The 11,091-nt window shown below is 38.6% G+C and overlaps 1 protein-coding gene across 5 annotated transcripts in view; it reads right to left on the reverse strand.

Annotated features, from left to right (window-relative positions):
* Nucleotides 1–11,091, reverse strand: part of LOC134219625 (uncharacterized) — a 119,721-nt gene that overhangs the window by 21,198 nt on the left and 87,432 nt on the right. The window lies entirely within an intron of this gene.

An 11,091-nucleotide genomic window follows, 5' to 3' on the forward strand; every position in this document is an offset into this window, starting at 1 on the left:
CGTGGTTTTGAAAAAAAAATCGGAGCATACGAAACAGCAATTTTTGATGAAGTCGTTTTTACGCGGTTTTGACTTACGCAGTACAATCGTCCGCGTAAGTATCGACTTTAGTGGATTTTGACCGGTACACCGTTTGTAGCAATGAATCGCCTGCTTTGAGGGTGCTTACAGCGGCACACTAGGAAATAAGTTTCTGAAATCAGTATGGCAAAAGGCATTTAAGGCTCGATTTCTTCAAAATTCAGCACCTTTATCGAAAAAATATTTGGTAGGCGTAGTAGCGGACACCTTCCTACATAACCGGTACCAACTATAACTAGTTATTCATGAAAAGATCCTAATTTTGAGAAAACCCGCGTTAGATACCTTTCACCATACGAATTTCTGGCGGTTAGCTCATGCTGGCTGTTGGCGCATATACGATATAGCGCCTGGATGTGGAAGCGGCGGGTAGGAAATCAGCCACTACCAATAATTCATTGCCTGATTGACGGTTATTTGACTGCAATATTCTATGTATAAGAGAAATACGGAATTTTATTTAAGCATATATCCTACATAAGGACCAATTAAGGAAAATTCGATACATTTTTGATTGATTGGAATTACTGCACGTTAACTTGGGCGGAGTATTAAATTTTAATCGCTAGGCACGCGCTGTAGTGGGGCCGTATACTTATTACGGTGCATTTTTCTGTGTTTTTGAAAACCCCCTCCTTATGTAAATTTTTTTTCTTACACATTATTTTTTATTTATATGGAGAGGAAGAAAATGATAGTACTTCCCACATAAGTGCTTACGTAATAAGTGTACGGTCATGAAACGCTCATGCGGGATTGTTCATGCTATGTACTATGGTTTATGTTTTTTGGTTTATGTTGTTCAAAATACAACAGCTTGTGTGCTCGAGTGTTAATGGCCCGCTTAAAAGATTTCCGGATATAGATGATTTCAAACCATTTGTGATTTTTAAACATACATTTTAGATGTGTAATTAAATGACGCATTTTGGTACAACAGGAGGAACTGGACTGAAATCACCAAAATTCGAAACACTATTATTATGCCGTACATATTAGTCGTTTTTATAATGAGCTAAGCTTAACTGCTGTAAAACCCAGAAACCACACCGTTTCAATGGTTTCCCAACATTTTGTCTTCAATTCATAATGACTACATTTTGCTGACAACGACAACAATTTTTTTCGCGACAGAATTCGAAGGTGACATGACGTACTTTTTTGTCAATACCATGACAACTATTCTTGTCCGCATGGTTGTGAAAAACTTTAGTCGTGATGGAAAGCGTCACACGACAAATATATATGTAGTAACAAAACAAGTATGTAACAAGATTACAAATGTCTTGCCGGAGAGAGAGACCAGTTGTATGCTGTATCGAGCGTTGGTTGTGTTGTCCAGTTTGAGGTGACTGTTTTCTCTTCGATTTTGTCGCATGGTTTTCTGTGTGAAAGTGACAAATTCCAGGCCTGCTGAGCGATTCTTGAAAATCTGTTTAATGTTAATTGTAATCCAAGGATTAGTTTGATCTTTGGTCACCTTCATCTTGCGAGGTGCATGTCGGTCGAGAGCAGAGAAGAACTGATCATTGAAACAGCGGAGTTTGTCATTAACATTTGCACAATTGAACACATTTCCAAAAGAACAACGTCGTAAATTATCAATGAATTTGTTGATATCAATTTTATGATAATCGCGTGTCCAATAAATTTCAGGCTAGATTCTGTTATTTTTGAATTTATAGTCGACCAAGACAAAATCATTATCACTAATTCGGCCAAAAGAAGATTGGTAAACATTTTTAATATTATTGGTACAGTTTACTGTAAATAAGTCGATAGTCGAAGCAGATCCTGATTTGTGGCAAGTTGGAAAAGTATTGATAAGCCTGAAAGATAGTGTATTTAGTTGATCAATGAACTGAGTTTGTTTATTCGAATTTTTGTTTAAGTTTACATTGAAATCACCCATTATCAAAATAATATCATCTCAACCATTAAAAAAAACCGGATTTCGGATCCATTTTGAAGTATTTTCTTTCAAAAAATTGAATGCTATTGTTATTTTTGTGTTACTTTGTTCTGATTCAAAATATCGATATCGAAAGCAAAAATGTCGATATGACCGATATTGAAAGCAAATTATCGATATAAAAATATCGGACATCGAAACAAAAATATCGATATTCCGATATATCGATATATCCCTAAAGCGAAGAGAGATCGCCATTCGAGTTCAGTACATTCAAAGTTAATATATTAATATATTAATATATTTGGGCCGCCACCAAACCGGTCCGCGCGATTGAGCACTCGCGAGTCGCAACAATTCGAATTATGTCATCAGTAGTGCGCATCATGCACGAATGAATGTACTATTATGCGCACTAACTATAACTTAGTTGCGACGTCCGATAACTTCAGATATTTTAAATTTATTGAAAACAAACTTCCGATTTTCTACCATACACGGAATAATAATCCTACCCTATAGCTCTTTTGCATTTGTCCTTCGACATTTTTTATAATTTCAATTTTTTTTCTTATCTCTCTAATGCCTAGACCGGCTTTAGGCAGGGTACTTTGACTATTTTTTGTTATTTTCAATTGTTCAGAATTGGAAAAGTTTTTGATATTGGTCAGTAATAAAATCCTTATGTTTAAGAGTGGATCAAAATTAAATTTCAAAAATCCACATTTTTTTTTTAATATTTAAATAAAATCCTTTTTTAAGCAAGCCGCTTGAATTGAACGCGAATTGAACGTCTAACCACCTTCATTCAACTCACTTGAACGAAAAGAAAGTTCAATTTTTGGCAAGTCAATTGAATATTCTTTGAATATCCACAATCAAGCGAGCTAACATTGATTATTATCGAGAACATCACACTCCATGCCCCCAACAACATTTTGCAAAAAAGAGCTAACCGCGGTGGAGGTTGGTAATCGGATTCTGATGGCTTTTCTGCAAACTTGACCTTTAAAAAAAAATTACCGGTATCCAGTAGTTGACAAGGAAACCAGCCACGTGCTTGTACCACCCCCAGGAAAAATCCGCCCATCGAGGAGAAAATACATTCTCCAGCTGAATCCGGGGAAGTATTCTTGTTTTAAAACTACATCAATATGTAGTGGTGACTTTAATACATCCGTGGGATGCTTCATTTGAATGAATTTCGTAATATTACTTGAGAAAACTGCCTTTTGCAGAAAATATTGCAAAGTTGTAAAACTATTTTTCCAGGAAGGGAAGTCGTCGTCAGTCACTTTAGACTCTCACGCTTCTCAAAATCATCGTTCAGTGGTGCGTGTTGATTTGTTCTATAGATATGCTCGTGAGTTTTAGTTGATAGAATCGGAGTAGTGACAAAATCGGAATAATTTTCTTCGACTTTTTCAGCTAATATTTTAGTAAAAATGATGTATTGTTGGTAAAATGTTAGATTTTCAGGTTCGAACATTTTTAAATGCTAAGGAAAGGGACTGTATATAAACCATGTGAACAAAGTAGTGGGAGGCAAGGGTTAGTGAAAAGAGACCAAAGTTATTATACATTGGAAATGTATATTGATCATCAATAGTGACTGGTTGAGGTATGAAATTAAAAAAAAATGATATGAGTGTGACTTTTTAGAGTGCGTGGCGCGCAGCGAGCGAGATGGGCAGACCAGGTGCAAAACGACTTGGCGAGCGTGGGGCGTATTCGAGGATGGAGAGATGCGGCCTCGAACCGTGTATTGTTGCGTCAAATTGTTGATTCAGTGTTATCTGTTTAGATGTAGACTAAATAAATGAATGAGCATGGAGATGAATTTGAAATAAAAACCCAAGATCCTTTACCACATTGTTTAATGAATCTAAACACTCAATCAAATTTAGTCATCATGGTCGTTGAGACAGTGATCAATTTTCTGGAATACGAGATGCTCAAGGTCATGACAATCAATGAATTGCAATTTAATCATCGTACAATGGTCCAATCGGTCCAATGCACCGAATGAACACAATGACGTTTGAGCCGGGCGCTGTTTACTAAAAATGAACACTTGCATGAACTCGATGAATGAAAAAGTATTCATTCTATGTAAACAGCGCACCGCTCAAACGTCAATGATGAACTCGGTGCATTGGACCATGTTCTGTAGGATTGATCTTTAACATATCAACTGCCTTTGTTGCAATTCTGAGCTCAATCGGGCATACCGAACCAATTTTCCTATGCATTTTGGCTGAAACCACCATACAAACTTCAAATCAAATGCGCCAGCTTATGCAACAAGCGATTGAGCTGAAATTTTCAGAGATTGATTTTCTTACCCATGGTAACATGAACACCTCATGGAGGGTGCCCCGTAAAATTTGACAACTTTTTTTCTCCCCATACAAGGCTGGCTCTAGTACCCATGCCCAATAAGCATATGCGCACCATGCAAACCTAATTTTTTTTAAATTTAAGATGTTAAAGGTACAAAAATAAAAATTCAATTTCAGCTTAAAGTATCTACCAGGTAAATCAATCAAGGCTCTACAATGTTCTTGTTATTGGCATATACTCAATATATCCAAACGATTAATGTAAACCTTATTTTCTGAAATATGAGGTGTTCATGTTGCTCCAAAACGTTTTCGAATTCAGTTCAAAGCATCTACTAGATCAATCATAACTTTTGCAATGTCCTCATTCTTCTTCTTATTATTATTGGCACTACATCCCCCACTGGGACAGAGCCGCCTCGCAGCTGATCATTAAGCACTTCCACAGTTATTAACTGCAAGGATTCTAAGCCAGATTACCATTTTTGCATTCGTATATCATGGCGCTAACACGATGATACTTTTATGCCCAGGGAAGTCGAGACAATTTCCAAACCAAAAACTGCTTAGACCGGCGCCGGGAATCGATCCCAGCCAGCCTCAGCCAGGTCTTGCTTTGTAGCCGCGCGTCTTACCGCACGGCTAAGGAGGGCCCCAATATCCTCATTAGTATGTACCAAATCCAGTTAAAAAAGCATAGGATCCTAATTTCTATGAACATAAGATGTTCAAGCGGTCTCCAGTTAGCCTTGCGAGTATAGGTGTAGGATTGCCAATCCGAAGATGCCGAGTTAGATTCGGTACGGTCTAGGATATTTTTGGGTGGGAAACATTCTAGATTCTCTGGGCATAGCGTTTCCTTTGTACTTCCCCCACAAGATACATACTTATGCATTACCGACAATAGAAAAGCTTTCAATGAATAACTGAGGAAATGTAAATACAATACCACAGATCGACTTAAGTCGAGTCAAGTACGAGACACTGAAGACGACCTTACTGTTGAGGTCGCAATATGTATCTGTCAAGGCACAATCAAGTGGTGGAATTAAATGGGAAGGTACAAACTCGTCTTATGATAAATTAAAACATTGTAAAAAGTGATGAAAAAACCCAAGGTTTGAGTGATTACCAAGGTTTGGGAGGATGAGGTTCTGCCGCAACTACCTTGTAGCAACTACCGCGCAATCACATTGCAGGGCTGGTAGTGACCGATGCCGCTCAAAATAGTGATTTTAGTGACCAAAGATGACGAAAAAAGGGACCAAATAGTGACTTTCAGTTACAGAAAAAGTGACCAAATAGTGACTTTCAGTTTCAGTTGCAAGTTCGATGAGACGAAGTCAAGCGTTTTTGGATCGAAGAAGAATCTTTTTTTCAAATTATTTGTGACGGAAAACATCTTTCACTTGCCACTCTTTTCTCTTAGAACGAACTTAGAAGAGAATCAAAAATCGTACACGCTAACTTTTATCTACTCAGTGACTAAGTAAAATTGTATTGCCCTCTATTGCAAATCAAATTTTTAACGTAACTGGAAGTGAGCGAAACATGGTTATTACTTATAAGACCTGTTTTTCTTCCCCGAAAAATGATTTCTCGGCAAAAATCTGCGAGAAAGAGAAAGAGTTAAAATAACGATCACTGGATTAGCTGAACACCTACTTAAGAAAGATGCAGAGAACTCTACGATTTGTCATAGGTGCCACGGAAGAAAACATATTTTAGTTACTAGATAAAGATTGTCGCTGTCGTCGTTGTCCGGAACATCTTTTGCTGGCGAGGATAGGGGATCTAAATGTCAATGGAGGAAAAATACATACGATTTGACAGTTAAGTACCACACATGTTTCGGACAGCAGAACAAAGGGAACCGAAGCGACAATCTTTATCTGGTAACTAAAATATCTTTCCACGGAAGTATTTGGAATCTTTAATGCAGAAAGGAACAACAGTACGGATTGTTTTGGTAGATTTGATTGTTTTGGTAGAAAACAAATAAAACATCTGTCGCTGTCTCTATAATAAACAAAAAAAAATAATAAAAAAAAACATTGTGAAGATTGTACAACAAGCCTGGGATTGAATTGCTTATAATACCGGACTTGCTGTGCGCATTCATGAACGATTGGTATTCAACAGCGCATGCAATCTTCAAAATTGGGGATACTTGATCTTCTTTCTATACTCACTAAATATTTTTTTTTAGAGCAAATTCTTCATTACATCTGTCAAATCTACAAAAAAATAGCCGCTTGAGATTTTTTTATATGGATGACGGGATCAAGTCTCCTCATATTGAGGCAACAACTCAACATCCGAATTTCCTGAAATTGGAAATGTTGGCATTTCTATCAGTGAAGATCATTTAGCATATTTTTGGCATTGTGCTGTGAAAAAAATGATAGCATTTGGTCATTATTGGAAGAAGTTGTTCAAATTTTGCGTGGCCACTAAAAACATCTTTAGGAGGGACAAAACACAGTAAATAATAGAGTAAATAAGGTTGTCAATAAAAAAATAGCTCGCCACATAATGATCATTTGTCTAGACTCTATACTCTAGAGGATCTTAATACGCTATAACAATACTACTTTAGTTTTCGGTAAAACTGGGAAGTATGAACTCTCCCAGGGGTCAAGTCTCTCCACCTTCCCTTACTATAAAGTTTGAATTTTTATCGGCAAGTCTCCTGCTTGCATGACTGCATACCAATTATAAAATTTGTGACCTAGAATACCTTTAATTAGTTACTGACGAAATGCCAATAAGAGCAGCTAGTGAATGGGTGGCTTCCCCCCGTAAAGCTGGTAGATCACTTTTACGTATTGTTTTATTTACGGTGTAAGATCTACCAAACCGAACCCTAGCTTAAACCATTTTTCAAACTAGAGCAATAAGTTGTGGTATTTCAAGGATTTATCGTATTTAGTCCTCTCTACCAATTGCAGTTTTAAATTAAAAAAAATAACTTTACCCTCAGACTCAAATTCCTCTCGTTTGAGGCTAAATTGTATGCAGCGGAAACAGATTTTCTAGCAATTGGTTATAAAACCAGGGCCCATCGACCTAGGCTGAACTAACTGCTGGAAAAAGTTCGAGTTAGGGTTCTATGGATGTACTAACTCTTCATGAGCTTTTTTTTGTTAAATATCTTGGCTGTGGTTTTCGTACGGCCGAGTTGCCGAATAATATGCAATTAATTGTAATCAAGTGTCGGTCTTTCACCGTCATTAGTCGTCTGAGTACACGCGACCGTTTACGTAAAGGCAATCAAACTCATCAAATGCTTTAGCCAAGCAAGCCTTTGGCACAGCAGAGTGCGATTGAATTCGCATTCTATACCGTCCCGCCCAGATCCGTTGCTGGGGGCATGGAGTGCGATCCTCTCGTTTAATAAACAATGTGGACTCGCTTGACTGTGGATATACAACAGTAAAGCACATGTGAAGATAGGGCAAATCAAGCATTCGAAAGAATATCAATTTGCAAAAAAGAGTTAACCGCGGAGGATGTTGGTCCTCGGATTCTGATGGCTTTTCCGCAAACGTGACCTCTAAGTGGTCTTGTTGTGTAGGGGTTATCACGCCTATCTAGAGAGTAGGAGGTTGAGGGTTCGAGTCCCTCCAAGACACGTGGATTCTTTTTCGCAAATTTCATATCAATTTGTCCATTTCGAGACATATGCTGTGCATATGCACAGCCAAGATATTTAACAAAAAAATGGTTTTCGTACGGCCGAGTTGCCGAATAATATGCAATTAATTGTCTTCATGAGCTGGTAAACAATGGTAGTTCGAGGAACACACGGAACTTCTTGTTACTGAACAACTTCTCTAGATTGAAATGGTCTTGTAGTTAGAGCCAAATCCCGGGGTTGTAGCTTTATCGGTGATATTCTAGAAGCAAGACAAGGATGTGGCTAGGGCTCCGATGCATGGCCAATTAATAGTATTACTATTCTGTTTTCTCAAGGAAAGATTTGATAAGGGGCGCGCCTTCAATGAGATTGCTCTCTGTGAAGGGTCTAAATAGCGGGACCGTAATTTCATTTCCGCCATGAACAAAGCATCATCTGACGGATACATAAAGCTAAGTTTAAAAAATCTTAGTTAATAGTTTCAATATAGTTGAAAATAGTGACTTTTGGCGAGAAAAAGTGACTTTAGTGACTTGAGGTTGAAAAAAGAGACTTTTTAGTGACTTGGCCGAAAAAAGTGACCAAGTCACTAAAAAGTGACCCGCTACCAGGCCTGACATTGCTGAACGCCGCCTACAATGTACTCTCCTATATTTTATGCCGTCGACTAGCACCAATTGCAAGGGAGTTCGTGGGGCAGTACCCGGCGGGATTTATGGGTGAACGCTCTACCACAGATCAGGTGTTCGCCGTACGTCAGGTATTGCAGAAATGCCGCGAATACAACGTGCCCACACATCGACTTCAAAGCCGCATATGATACAATCGATCGGGACCAGCTATGGTAGTTAATGCACGAAAATGGATTATCGGATAAACTGATAAGGTTGATCAAGGCGACGAAGGATCGGGAGATGTGCGTAGTTCGAGTTTCAGGGGCATTCTCGAGTCCCTTCGAAACGCGCAGAGGGTTACGGCAAGGCGATGGTCTTTCGTGTCTGCTATTCAAAATTGCTCTGGAGGGAGTAATACGAAGGGCAAGGATTGACACGAGTGGTACGATTTTCACGAAGTCCGTCCAGTTATTTGGTTTCGCCGACGACATTGATATTATCTCACGTTACTTTGAGAGGATGGAGGAAGTCTACATCATACTGAAAAGCGAAACCAAACGGATTGGACTAGTCATCAACACGTCAAAGACGAAGTACATGATAGGAAGAGGCTCGAGAGAGGACAACGTAAGCCACCCACCACGAGTTTGTATTGGTGGTGACGAAATCGAGGTGGTTGAAGAATTCGTGTACTTGGGCTTACTGATGACCTCCGATAACGATACCAGCAGAGAAATTCGGAGACGCATCATGGCAGGAAATCGTACGTACTTTGGATTCCGCAAAACGCTCCGATCGAATAGAGTTTGCCGCCGTACCAAACTGACTATCTACAAAACGCTTATTAGACCGGTAGTTCTTTACGGACACGAGACCTGCTTGTGGAGGACCAACGCGTGCTGGGAGTTTTTGAAAGGAAAGTGCTGCGTACCATCTATGGTGGGGTGCGGTACGTCGAGGAGGCGAATGTACCACGAGTTGCATCAGCTGTTGGGAGAATCATCCATAGTTCACACCGCGAAAATCGGACACCGCTACGTGGGCCGGGCACGTAGCCAGAATGTCTTCTTCTTCTTCTTGGCATTACATCCCCCCACTGGCACAGAGCCGCCTTGCAGCTTAGTGTTGATACTTTTATGCCCAGGGAAGTCGAGACAATTTCCAATCCGAAAATTGCCTAGACCGGCACCGGGAATCGAACCCAGCCACCCTCAGCATGGTCTTGCTTTGTAGCCGCGCGTCTTACCGCACGGCTAAGGAGGGCCCCTTAATTTATCATATTAATTCTCGTGTAAAATATGATAAAGAAAATTGATTGATTTATTATCATAAATGTCGTAATCAGAATAGGCTTCAAACCCGAATTTCGCATAAAGGGTTCAATCGGTAATTTGAATGTCAAATTTATGGTTTTGCTTTGCATGTTCTCATTTATGAAAATTGGACTACTGTGTTGAAAAACAAGGACAACTGACACATAAAGTACCGCGTTGGACAAAACATGTTGATCACAAGCCATGTTCCAGCGCCATTAGCAATCTAATATTTATGCGTCTACTTGGCATGAGTCAAATTTAGAAGGTGTTACGTAGGCCAGCATCGAGTTTTGCGTTCCAAACGCGGATGCACAATTGAGTCCAAAGAGAGCGTTTTTTAAACTAGTTCCAGCTGGACCAAGGAGGCTGCTGCATGTAGCTTTATTTCCTTTGTTCATTCTCCATGGAGAAACGCCGGAGTTGCGTTTGAGAGAGTTCTTGAAATGAATATATCGAAATAGGAATAATGGGTCTATCCATCTAACAGTGCTATTTTAGACTTCTCTTAAATACAATGGTCCTTTTGAAAAGGCACTAACACCGCTAGATGGTCTAATAAGCTTTTTTTTCCTTTGTGTAAAAACTACCGAAAATCTGTAAAATAATATACAGAACAGCGTGCGGTTGAGATATCGGTAAAATTTCTCAGAAATCTGCGATTTATTGGAGGCTGAATAAATAATAATAATTCTAAGGTTTTTGTCATTAATTTGCTTTTATCATGTTATAGCATATTCAGATTACCCCATTTATTATTATAATTATCGAGTTAAATATTTGAAAGAAAATTGAATGTATGGGGATTGGGATAAAGTTACTATTTATTATTTTTGTTATCATAAATGGCGCAATCTGAATAGGCTATTAGACTGTTTCACAAATTGTCAAATTCTCCATTGGAAAATAATTATTTTGCAATTGAAAGTAAGACCCATCTCTGATTTAAATTCATTCCATTCAATTTAAATTGAAAAAAAAAAAGATTCCAGCTTTAAGCACACGGTTCTATATCACAATTTTTTTTCTTTCAAATAGTAATAATAATACCTACCCATATCATTTATGTTAATTCTGAACTACAAACATAAGAGTGGCGTCAGTCAGCAAGCATACTTCTGAAATCTTACAAACCAAGTTCTGGAGTCACATTACGCATCTTGACTCGACAGTACTTGTGTATGTCAGT

This window comes from Armigeres subalbatus, chromosome 3 (assembly GCF_024139115.2).
Source record: "Armigeres subalbatus isolate Guangzhou_Male chromosome 3, GZ_Asu_2, whole genome shotgun sequence".
Taxonomy (NCBI): Eukaryota; Metazoa; Arthropoda; class Insecta; order Diptera; family Culicidae; genus Armigeres; species Armigeres subalbatus.